Here is a 10,509-nt window from a genome sequence, read left to right on the forward strand (position 1 = left end):
AGTGGGGTGAATTTGATGAAACTTGTTTAAAATAAATTCAGAAACAATATTGAAAGGACCTAGTGCTAGCCCAGGAAGCCCGCCCTCGTAACACAGTGGTCAGAGTATTTGTTTTGAAGAGTGGGATGAAAAGGAGCACCTTTCATTAAGTCATTCCTTTGCCAGGTTTGAGAAAGGAATTTGAACCATGGTCCTTTGTTTCCTGTGGAGCTTGTTTTGCCATAGGCTGCGGGGGATTCGAGGTGGTTTCTTCTGGTCTTTGAAGCTGCTCCTCTGAAATATGCACTGGATTAAGAGCTGAAACCAAAACCTCTCCAAAGAATTTGTTAATCACCATCACAGTGTCAGTCTCTTTCTCTGTGGCCAGTAGTTGTCTGGGTACTGAAACTGATGGAAAAGGCTGAATGTTATGAGTCTCCACCTCTGCTTAGAGCAGGAGACAAAGCTTTAGTTCAAACTTTTACTCACAGTGAAGCAGAGAAGGAAAGTGAACTGCCTTCTTCTGCAAAGGTGCCAGAATTGTGCTATGGAGGACATTAGAGGCATTTGGGGGCTGTTTCTCTGCCATTATGAGTTTAGCCTTGTATAGTATAAAAAAAGGGTCACAATGACTAGCTTAAACAGATCTCTTTTTTTAATGTGATTTTTGCCAAAATCACTAATTTTCAAAGTTTTGCATTAGCACAAATGGATTTTTGTTTTGATTTAGCCATAAAACCAAGGATCTTGAGTCTTGGAAACACTGTAACTGCGTTAATGTGGTGCTTCTCAGCAAGGCTAATTAGCCCACAAAGAGTGTGGTTCTGCTGTAATTACATTGGTGCTTGTTCTGCAGCTCATTTATTGTGTGATAGTTTGGGGATCTCTGTGCCATACTCCACTGCACAGTGTAAGGGTGCCCTCAGTCTTCTTAATATCTTCCTGATGTCTTGCTCACGCTTTCACTTTAAAAAAAAATTACTGCCCCCATTCGTCTTAATGTTTCGCACTTACTGAATTTAGCAGACAAGGTGGGGCTTCAAAATTGAGTCAGTTAAATGAGTTGGTGGAAATTTACAGCAGCAGAGGTTGTCTAGTGGCCAGAAATGAAGGCCAAAAGGAGAAGGACAGAACATTTCAGTCTAGCTTCATCAGGCGGGTAGAGTCTGTCGGGTCACTTACAACCATGTGCTAAAGCAGGGAGCTCTTTGCCCTGGGAGTGTTGGAATTTCAGGAGGTTTGTTTGTCATCAGCCTGATAATGTCAGAGCTCCAGAACCAGGACCCAGCCATAGCAAAGCGTCGTGCAGAATAACATGTGGTTATTTTCAATCTAAATTCCCTTTAATGTAAAAATAATGCCATTGAGTAAGTGCCAGAGTGAGGACAGAAATGGAGGAGGAGGGGAAATATAGGATGCATCCTCAGAAATGTGATGCAGTGCACAGGAAACTCACTGTGGATACATACACTCCTCCTGTGGTATATGTGTCTATCCTTCCACCCTCACGTAAGGATGGCAGTGTGTGTGCACAACAGCAGCACTTTCTAGAGGCAGAAAAATACTTGATGTGTCCTTTCACTTACCTGTGTTTTTTTGATGTTTAAAATGTGTGAAACGACAAAGTAATTGAAAGAGCTTAGATGTGCTCCCTGTTTACTGAATTGAACATTTGGCTCTGAGTTTAGTGCAGTCAAGATACTTGTGTGAATGCTGACTTCTAAGTAAAAATGCCCGAAGAGCTCAGAGTTGATCTCTAAGTTCCTCAGTGCTAAGCAGTGTATAACCATAGAGGTAGGCAAACAGAGGTCTTACTCCTAAAACCACAAGCAAGAAACTCCATTATTGCTCCATTGTTGCTCTGCAAAGTGCACTGTATTGTTCCTGGAGTGACACTGCTGGTTTTGCTCTATTCCTTTATGAAACACCATTTGAAGAATTTAAAAGCTTAGATTTCAATTTATGGTATTCATGTTTTTCCAGACTTTCTGTGCATGTTAACAATCAAATTTTATCACTCTTGTTGACTCTCTCTGGACTACATCAATGTCCTTTCTCTAAAAGGCTGCCAAAAATTTCACAGAGGATTATAAATGTTTTAAAAGACCTAGATTTAATTCCGCCTTCTTGTTTATTAGTAGCCATTTGTTGGCGTTGATGGTTTCATGAGTCTTCCTCACACCCAGGCCCTCACAATGTGTTTGTGTAATATATGGGGTTCAACTTTCATGACCTGTGCAGCAAATTTAGGAAGCAATTCTGCAGTTAGGTTCAAACTCTAAATGAGGTTCATTAGGTACAAACCCATAAAAAGCTGAGACAAGAAAATGTGCTGAATCTCATGCAAATGAAAACTACATAGTGCTGCACATTGTTGTTGATGAGGTTTGAAAGAAAGTGCAACATCCCACTAGCTGGCTTATTTGAACTTGAATTGTGTTTGTAAGTTGAGACTAAGTTGTATAAAGGCTTTGTCAAACCAAATGTTTGCATTTGTAAACTCATCCTCTGAAAGGACTCCTGGCATACTCTGTGTTGCAGATGTTCCAACCAAAATGCTGAAATACATGGAGTTAGTGCTTAAGATAATAACAACCTTTATGACCTATTCTGAATCAAATCTGAGCCTTGATGACTCAGAGTAGTGAAACTGTGAGCAGATATACTGAGCAAGGGGCCAATCACTAATCTATCAGGCCATATATTCTTTGTATCTGAGAGAACCTTTGTTATTCAGATATGTCTGATTTATGTGAAGGGCTGCAGTAAGGCCAAATGTTAAATCTCAAGATTCAGAGATAATAGCAAGAAAAAGAATCTAGAAAGGGTTGCTTGGGTTTATTTTTAACTAGCAGAAACTATAATGGACTGCTGCAATCTCATCATAAGTATAACACTGATGAGTGTTCAAACTGCAATTCTTACAGAACAAAAATACTAACTGTCTGATACCTCTGTATCTGAAGTTTACAGATTTTACTTAACAGGAAATGTTTCACTTAGCAGATGAAAACAAGAGTCTATGGAGAGAGAAGCCTTTGTTATTGACTGATCTAAACACTGCCTGATGTATATGCCTCCTGAGAACATGTATAGCATCAGTGGAGGGAAGGAATAGCCTGGTTGTAGCTACCAGGGGCTTTGATGATACTTCCTAGAGTCTGAAAGCCTTCATATTTTTGAGGAAATGGTGGTTTCAAATGGGATTTTTCTTAGTGTATCAGACTTCCAATTTAAGCCAGGGGACCTTAAGGAAGATGCTGAGTGCAAGGCCAGGAGCTGGATTCCCACTCTTCTCCTGTACCTATCCCATCTCCAGAGATCTGAATTCTGGTTTAAATTTGTCTTTGTAAAAGTGCTGGTTCTGAAGGCAACATCTGTCTGAGACCGGGGCAGCATGTGAGCAAAATTTACTTGCATTCAAAATCCAGATCAAGACGTTGAATTTCAGCTGGCTAGGAATGCTGAGCTGGTTCTCAGCCTCCCATCTCCTGAAGCAATGTTGTGTCCAAACCTGTTGCAGGTTTATGCAGCAGAGAGGTAGCTCTGTGCTGGAAGAATTTCAGCCAGCTGTGCAGAGGCTGATAAGCCTCCCAAGCACATGGCTAAGCAACACTAGTTAGAGCCTTGCATACTGGAGTAGCTTGCTGCTAGTCACAGATAGTGGGCACACTGCTAGGAAGAGACTGCTTACCTCTTTCTGTTTAGCCTCCAATTACCAAGTAAATGGCTTCTGTTTAACTACAGGAAATTCAAAACTTGGGAAAACAGAAACAAGTCTGGCCAAAACAACTGGATGAAGTTAATGAACATTCAGAAGAAAAATACCACTTCTAATAGCATGCCTTTTTCTGCATAAGCCTCATTTACAAAAAAGGAAGCTGAGGTAAAGGAGAAAATGATCTATGCAAGGTCACTCAGATTGCTTTCTCCTTGGCGGAGGCTGTTGGTTAGTGGCTCACCTTCTGCTGAACTGATTTGACTCACTAAAACAGCAAAAATGTCTTCATTTTTTGCCAGGTTATTTCTGTACATTTCATAAGTTACATGGCCCATGGAGAAATCTGATGAACAACATAAAAGCCGGCATGACCAAGGCAACAGGGAGTGTGCAGCTGGCAAGAGGAAGCTCTTATGGTAGTTCACCACGTGTCATGAAACTGCTTCTGCTGTAGCGCTGGTGGCAGAGCATGACAAGGAAGAGCAGGGATTCTCAAACTTCATTGATATGCTTGATCTTTTTATTCCATCTGGGAGTGGACAAAGCCAATGGCCTCTCTCTTAATTTCATAATCTTTTGCTTTATTGTGGGCAAGTGAGTGTATGTATAGGGAAAAGCATCTCTATTTTGAATTGAATTCACATTATATAGACATGAAGTTGGTTTTTTTTTTAGGGAGAAACCATAGACAAACTGAGGGAAAGCAACCCTGTGTCCCACCTAGTCAAATGCAGATGGAAGTGTTGCAGGTATTGAGCCTTATGGTCATGAGTCAGTCCAAGAAGACATGAAAGCAAACAGTTAACAAATTACTAATTTCATGCAGCTTTTGTTGAATCATGAGGGTTCACCTTATCAAACTTATCTTTCAACCCACAAATGCTTTTTGGGTTGTTTTTTAATATAAGTGAATTTTTCTTGATTCCAGAGCAGAAGGGCTACAGGAAAACAGCTAGTATTATGAAATTCACATTACTATGGCAAATGCAGCTGATGCTGAGAGAGAGTAGATGTGTCTGGCCAAGGCCTGGGGAGTAGTTCTGGAGAGCCAGGAGCCAGGCTGAAGCCGGCCGAGCTCTCAGGAGGGTGCTCCACAATTTGTTTTCTTTGGAGACAAGATGTTCTTGCCCTTTCCCATCTCCTGGCTGCTCTTTCCTATTCCTGCAACCCTCTCAGTTGTACTAACATAACTGTTTGCAGTCTGTGCCATATACTCATCACTATGTGCTAAAAAAAAAGTGTATTTGCATGATGGGAACTGGGAATTGTGATGCAGGGTGAGAAATAAGGAACTGAGAAGGGAGGAGATGGGTATGAGATGGGACCTTCCTATGCCAGGGTTGCCACTAAAGAAAGCAAATAATGCAACCAAAGATTTAGAAAGAGAAGAAACACCTTCAGAGGGAATTGAAATGCAGCTGCTAGCTAGCTGCTGCCTGCTTGCCCCCCTTTTCCCTGTTCCTTAAATTAAACATGGGAACTGAGATGCTTGCCTGATAAAAAACCACCTGTGCCAGGTGCTGGCCAACTTCATTGCCTTTGAGTGCTGACTTTACTCGCTCTTCTTGGTGAAAATTTTTATTATTTTGAATTAGCAAGATTTTAAAAATATTCCCTTGAAAGCATTTATTCTAGTACATCTTTTTTAGCTGAGCTTCATATTCACCTCTTTCTCCTCCTCACCCCCCATCTTCAGGTGGTGGGGTCTTCCTGCTGTTACCCATCAGAGTAGTCTCTCTAATCCTGCTGGCTCCTGCTCTTTGCCTCCATCTCCCAGGCATGCTTTCTAAAAGGAAATACTGTCAACAGAGTGTTAGACACATTTACTGATTCTCCTATGTGAAAATAAATCTAATGAAGTAGTCTTGCTTCTTTTGTACCCAGAGGCTTGTGTTGTTTTAGTGCAGCAGTATCTGTCTGCAGGAGGATGGTTGTGGAGACAGAGAACTTTAGTTAGAAATATTGCAGTGTGCCTTCATCCCTAAACTTGGGATAACAGGTTTTTTGTTGGTTTTTTTTTGTGGTTGGTGTTTTGTTTTTTTTTTAAATCTTTTTTCTCTTTCCATTCCTCTGAAGAGAATCTGGTTTCAAATTATGTTAAAAGACTTAGGGTTTCTTTTTTTCTTGACACTGCCCCAAACAAATATGTTCCATTGGCAAAAACACTCTTGGTTCTTTAGTTACTATTAAAGTGGTTTTTATTCCTCCTTCTCCCCCTTTTTTTACTCTGGCAGAATCTCCTAGACAGAAAATGATGATCTGGTTAAATCTACAAATGTTGTTGTGGGCAGAGCACTCTGAGTTGCTGGGACACTGTTATCCTATGTGTCTGTCTGATTTGGCTAGTACGAAACAGAATTTGTGTGTAAAACTTCAACTATTTCATGAATGGCATTCTCCCTTTGGAGACTAAACTCTCATTCACTGCTGTAAAAGCTGCGATTAAAACCAAGTACCGTTTCAGGATGAAAAATTGGCTCTATCTGATGAAGTTTATATGGCACTTGCCTTGAAGTTGGAAAATGCTTCACATGTCCTTCACTAACAAGAGTAAGTGGTGATTAATGCATCTGTTAATTGTTCTAGTTCTGTATTGCATTTTAAATTGCCTGAACACAGCCAGCAGTAACCCTGCTGTGGAGTTAATAATTGTGGAGGAGCAATGGGTGCCTGATATCTCCCTCCTTGGAAAAAAAGTTTTGAGGGTCTCTGCAAAGCAGAGGTAATGTTTGCCTCTTACTGTTGGTTCTCTTCTCCACTGTTTTATCTCAGCAGTACTTCATTTCAGCAAGAGATCCAGAGTCACCTGTACAGAGGCATGGGACTTCTCTTTTCCTGGGCTTCTGGTGACATTCACACTTGGATGAGGAGCCTCTGCCAGTGGCAGCTCTCTGAAACTCACCTTAAAGAGGTGATCCAAAGGTAACTGCATTACCTGTTCCATAGCTCAGACACCTGGCAGTTCTTTCTTTTGAATTTATGCACATTAGCTCTAGATTACTAGTTAGGTACCCTGATGGCACCGGTGTACACTGTGCACCAGTGTCTACCAAAGTCTTATACTTCTGTAGGACTGATGTGCCAGGACATGGAATCCAAACAGTCCAGTATACCCAGCCATCCCTTTCCTCCTCCTGGCCAAAGGCAAGGACCCTCTATTCCTGTTCCTGGACAGAGTACTCACTGTCTGACCCTCGCAGTGCCAGACCAGAAGTCCCCTCACCAGGATCAAGGGAGGTGATTTCAGTTCTATTTCTGGGAGATCACTGATTGCCTTCTACTACGCCTTCTACTACGCTGTCTTGGGTGACCGCTTCTTAACACCTGTCTTCTCTCTCAGTTCTGCTTCCAGCTTAAAGGTGGGTTCACCATCCCACTTTCTCATGTCCTCCCCTTGGTCACATAGGAAGAACCAGAGTGTGCCACACAGCATGCAAATTGCTGCCTCTTTTCCAATTCCTCTCTCAATTTCCTAGTTTCTAGCAAAGGATCCCAGCTGTTGGGCTTCCTCAACTTCCAATTTCTGACTATCAGCCCTGTTATCCCAGCATTAGAGCAGCCAGGCAGCAATCCACTCACCTGGCTGGTGGCTGTAATCTTTCCACATGTCTCAAAGTTCTGATGAGGTTAGGGAATGGGTAGTTTCCAATTCCTGTCTGAATTCTCTCACTCCTTCCTCCTATTTCTTTGTCGAAGGACCTGTTTCTTGATCAAACCTTTCCTCTTCTTCCTCCTCCCTGTGTTGGTTTTGCGTGGCAAGGTTTTGGTAGCGGGGGGGGGCTACAGGGGTGGCTTCTGTGAGAAGCTGCTAGAAGCTTCCCCTGTGTCTGACAGAGCCAATGCCAGCCGGCTCCAAGACGGACCCGCCGCTGGCCAAGGCCGAGCCCATCAGCGCCTCTGGGATAACATATTTAAGAAGGGGAAAAAACAGTTAGAGAGAGCGCTTTTTCAGCCAGAGAGAGGAGTGAGAAGATGTAAGAACATCTGCAGACACCAAGGTCAGTGCAGAAGGAGGGGCAGGAGGTGCTCCAGGCGCCGGAGCAGAGATTCCCCTGCAGCCCGTGGTGAAGACCATGGTGAGGCAGGCTGTCCCCCTGCAGCCCATGGAGGAAGGATGAGGGGGTGTAGAGATTCCACCTGCAGCCCGTGGAGGACCCCACACCGGAGCAGGTGGAGGCACCTGAAGGAGGCTGTGGCCCCGTGGGAAGCCCACGCTGGAGCAAGCTCCTGGCAGGACCTGTGGCCCTGTGGAGAGAGGAGCCCACGCCAGAGCAGGTTTGCTGGCAGGACTTGTGACCCCGTGGGGGACCCACGCTGGAGCAGTCTGCTCCTGAAGGTCTGCACCCCGTGGGAGAGACCCATGCTGGAGCAGTTTGTGAAGGACTGTAGCCCGTGGGAGAGACTCCATGCTGGAGCAGGGGAATGATGAGAGGAGTCCTCCCCCTGAGGAGGAAGAAGCGGCAGAAACACCGTGTGATGAACTGACCATAACCCCCATTCCCCGTCCCCCTGTGCCGCTGAGGGGGGCGGAGGTTGAAGCCGGGAGTGAAGTTGAGCCCGGGAAGATGGGAGGGGTGGGGGGAAGTGTTTTAAGATTTGGTTTTATTTCTCATTCCTCTACTCTGTTTTGCTTAGTAATAAATAAGATGAATTCCCTCTCTAAGTTCGGTCTTTTTTGCTCGTGACAATAATTAGAGAATGACCTCTCCCTGTCCTTATCTTGACCCGTAAGTTTTTTTTAGTTATACCTTTTCTCCCCTGTCTAGAGAAGGAGGGGAGTGATAGAGTGGCTCTGGTGGGCACCTGGCCCTCAGCCAGGGTCAACCCACCACACTCCCTTACTAATCGATGATACAGACCTGTTGTTCTGCTTGTCCACCTTTTCTTTTTCTCTACTGGGGCAGTTACTGTAGCTGTTGTTGTTTGGGTCCCTATCTAAACCATGGTGTCCTCAGATGCAGTTTGGGTCTCTGCCTCAACCATAGTCCTCTGAGAGTACCGAACTATGGCTCAATAGGCATAGGCCAGGCCCCAGTACAGTGCTAGAAGCTGCTGGTTTTCACTGGGGTAGGCAAGACACTCTTCTGTCAGGTGGTGCATCAGATTGCCAGGGTTGCTTGCCTGTTCAGGTGTAAAGTCGCAGGTTATGGGAGGTGGTAACTGTCCTAGGAACCTGCCCAAATCTTTCCACACACCCTGCCACCCAGGGACTGGCTGCCTCAGGACACATTTCAGTATTGCCTCACCCAAAAGTTGTCTTCTTTTACATCTGAATGAGACCAGATTCCACAAAACCCATAATATGCCAACAATATTAATTAGCAGTATTAAACAGCTCACATAAGGGTGAAAAAGGACCTTGGGAGCCTGCATAATAAAACCATCCACATCAGTCCTGGGTAGGGAGAGGGAGATGTATTTCCTAATAGTCTCCAGAGGATAGCTCTCCCAGCACAGCAAGAACATCAATGCCAGGGCAAAGCCCACAGATGTTATTTGTATTAACATGTTCCCAAGCTCAACAAAATAAAGAGATAAGCAATGCAGCCAAACAAACTCCATGACCCACACAGGAGCTTGCCACTTAATAACTACTATAGCTATAGCATGCTTAATACAAAACTGCTGTTGTCTCGTGCTTCACATTGGGTGCCAAAATGTACTGTGGTGGGTTGACCTTGGCTGGACTGCAGGTGCCTGCCAAGCTGCTCTATCATTCCCCTCCACACCAGGACAGGGAGGGGAGAAAGTAAGATGGAAAAACACTCATGGGTGAGGATAAAGGCAGTTTAATAAAGCAAAAGTCTGCACATGAAAGCAAAGGAAAAACAAAAGATTGATTCTCTACTTCCCATGAGCAGGTGATGTCCAGCCACTTCCTGGGAAGCAGGGCTTCAATACGCGTAGTGGTTCCTCCAGAAGACAAATGTCATAAATAAGGAATGCTGCCCCCCGCCCCCGGCCCCTTCCTCCTGCTTTCCCTCAGCTCTTCTTGCTGAGCAGACGTCATATGGTATGGAATGTCCCTTCGGTCAGTTTGGGCCAGCCGTCCTGGCTGTGTTCCCTCCCAAGGTCTCGCCCACCCCCAGCCCACTGGTGAGGGGGATGTTGGAGAGAAGCCTTGGTGTGTGCCAGCGCTGCTCAGCAGTAGCCAAACCCTGGTGTGTCACCAACACCTTGCTGGCTGCTGATACACAGCACAGCGCTGTGAGGGCTGCTGTGGGGACAACTGACTCCATCTCAGACAGACCCAGTACAATCTCAACCTCTTATTCCATAGCATTTGCGTCATGCTCAGGTCCCACATAATTTAATACATATATATATATATATCTTCTAATCATTCCATTGTATTTAATTCTCATTACTGAAATCCCTTCTTACCAACACTTAAAACTTAAATTACATACTTAAACCATCTTTATACTCAGCATACAGATTTATACATCTCATTAACTACTGTCCCCTGTCCTTTAACAGATAGATATTACTCTCCCATTCCATGGGCTTCCTCCACTATTTCAGATGTTCACAAACAGGCTATGACTTGGGCCCCATCTGTCAAGATGGGTGTTCAGGACAGGAGAAGCAGTATGTTGTGCATCAACATGGCTTGGTTTGGGTCATCGTTGCACTCGTCTGGTTCCTTGCGAAACTCAGTCTTCGTCAGTTCAGGTCATTCCTGCTACAACATAAAGCTCACATCACAGATTATTTTTCCGACAAGGGTAAATCTCCTTGAGGCACACACTTGGTCTCCCCATCCTTCCAAATTAGCCACCAAGTACACCAGGTCCTTGAGCAAAGAC

General features: G+C 44.4%; 1 long non-coding RNA gene across 1 annotated transcript in view; it reads left to right on the plus strand.

Annotated features, from left to right (window-relative positions):
• The window catches only part of LOC142605230 (uncharacterized), a 168,101-nt gene extending 159,760 nt beyond the window's left edge, over positions 1–8,341 (plus strand). The window contains exon 3 of the long non-coding RNA XR_012838954.1: positions 8,233–8,341. This is a non-coding gene — a long non-coding RNA (uncharacterized LOC142605230). The remainder of the gene's footprint in view (positions 1–8,232) is intronic.
• Positions 8,342–10,509: the final 2,168 nt, after the last annotated feature.

The sequence above is a fragment of the Balearica regulorum genome, chromosome 1 (assembly GCF_011004875.1).
Source record: "Balearica regulorum gibbericeps isolate bBalReg1 chromosome 1, bBalReg1.pri, whole genome shotgun sequence".
NCBI classification, from domain to species: Eukaryota; Metazoa; Chordata; class Aves; order Gruiformes; family Gruidae; genus Balearica; species Balearica regulorum.